The following is a 2,177-nucleotide window of genomic DNA, read 5'->3' as shown; positions in this document are numbered from 1 at the left end:
CCTTCAGTATAAAGCACAGACACTACCTTTCTCTGTGATGGTGAAAGACAGATGTCAGTCACTGCAATATGCAATTTACAGAGTAAGAGCAGTGTGTTCTTTCTTAGAGCTGACATTCACATCCTTATTTTTGTATATAAAGTATTGTTCTTTATAGTCGTTTTGATGTTAGAAAAAAAATAAAGAGAGTGGTTTGGTCTCCCAGTGAAATTGAAAATGTTCAGGAGTTGCTTTAGAACTGGTCTTAAAGGCATGATTGGGGAGCTTTTTAAACATCTATTGAGAGATTTCTATTCATGTGAAACAAACTACTGCATCTGTTTGCCTATAGAAATGATTGTACGAAAGAGTATGTGCTAGTATATCTACTAGACAAAATATTTAGACAGATTGCATAGTTTAGAAATGTATCAATATGTTCAGCAATTTAGATGCCTCTTTTTTTTTCTCTCTGGAAAATGTATCACTGGTATGTGATAACTGAGCTTTTGAACTCTTCTTCCACTATTTTGGTTCTGTATAATCACTGCTATTTGTAATAGTCATGCTAATGAAAGATCATCAACAATGCAGTTTAAAATATGACCATAAATGTCTTTATTATCAAACCTTTTTGAGATTGCATGAATTTATTTCAAAAAGAAAAAAAGAAAGAAAAAAAGAATTAAAACCCAATACCACAGGAAAAGCAAGAATAGGAAACAAGCACTAGTGAATGGAGATGACTGATGTATCATGTTTTATATCAGATTTTACTGGAGGGAGGAAAAAAAATGAAATAACATTGACAGTTGCCTAAGTGACCACCAAGCAACTGAACTGAAAATGTGGAATTTGGGCTTTTTAACTGTAGAAATATTAGAAACACTACATATTCAGATAATGCTGTGTTTCTCCATGAAACACGAAAAGCTAATTTAAAAATTCACTTTTAGATTTAAATGGCACTTTCATGGAACAGATCCTCCTGGAAGTTACATCAAGGCCTATAGAGGACAAGAAGGTGATTGGAAACAGCCAAGGTGGCTTCACAAACAGCAAATCATGCCTGAATAATTTGTCTGCTTTCTACAATGGATTGACTGCATTGATAGATACGGGAAGAGAAGGGATGTTATCTGATCTACTGGGAGATGTCACTGTCCACTGCGGGAAGGTTAGAATGGTCTTTAAATGTCCCTTCAAAACAAACCATTTTATGATTCTATGTTCAAATAGGTATCTCTGAAGTTTATTATACTTACATTTGGCAAATCAATACATGTACCTCTGTTCTGACATGGACTTGAAGAACATTCATTGATATCAATTTCACAGTTGTGACCAAGAAAACCAGCAGGACAATCACAAATATATCCAGACTGATCATATTGGCATATACCCCCATTCAGGCATGGCTGAGATGCACAAGGATTACCAGGTTCCTCACAAAATGGACCTAAAAGAAATAAACATTAAAAAATTAAAGACTGTTCGGGTGAATGATGTTTCTTAATATGCTGACTATAAACATTACCTTGACACTATGTTGTGTTTCCCTATCATTTCTCATTAATTTAATATTTACAGTGTTGAGTTTTGCTGGGTAAGGTTTTGGTTGTCAAGCACTGGAACAGGCTGCCCAGGGAACTGGTGGAGTCACCATCCCTGGGGTTATTTAAAGGTATATTAAAGATGTGATGCCGAGGGACATGGTTTAGTGGTGACTTGGCAGTGCTAGCTTGGTGGTTGGACTTGATGATCTTAAAGGTCTCTTCCAAACAAATGATTCTCTGATTCTGTAAATGTAGAAATTTGTGTGAGTAACTAAACTTATCTGTAGCAAATGGAGGAGAACTGCAACCGTAGTCCCAGAACACATTGAACACTTACTGCAAACAGTCCACCTTGATCCCAACATTTTTTCACCTCTTTCTTCTCCCAGATAAGCAACCTTTACCTAAGTATTAGTTCCCATTGTCCCCAGAATTGTCACCTCCATACCAGGATTTCTGATATGGTTAGCTAGATGATCCTGACTTTATGTGGGATTACTGATATGGTTGCCCAAGCTCAGTTGACCTTGCAAGAAAGTAATCCATAAAATGTCCACAATTCCCCCCACCATTAGTTATCTGTGAAGTTTTCTTGTCACAAAATTCTCCCTTTACCTTCTGTGAAATCTCGTTGTCACTCGT

At 36.3% G+C, this 2,177-nt stretch overlaps 1 pseudogene across 1 annotated transcript in view; it reads right to left on the bottom strand.

Moving 5' to 3' along the window:
• The window catches only part of LOC104497945, a 7,404-nt pseudogene extending 5,966 nt beyond the window's left edge, over window positions 1–1,438 (bottom strand). The window contains exon 1 of the transcript XR_727827.1: window positions 1,245–1,438. The product of XR_727827.1 is annotated as a fibropellin-3 pseudogene (transcript). The remainder of the gene's footprint in view (window positions 1–1,244) is intronic.
• Window positions 1,439–2,177: the final 739 nt, after the last annotated feature.

Source organism: Buceros rhinoceros, unplaced genomic scaffold, assembly GCF_000710305.1.
Source record: "Buceros rhinoceros silvestris isolate BGI_N320 unplaced genomic scaffold, ASM71030v1 scaffold12100, whole genome shotgun sequence".
NCBI classification, from domain to species: Eukaryota; Metazoa; Chordata; class Aves; order Bucerotiformes; family Bucerotidae; genus Buceros; species Buceros rhinoceros.
This window is presented reverse-complemented; position numbering and strand designations above follow the sequence as displayed.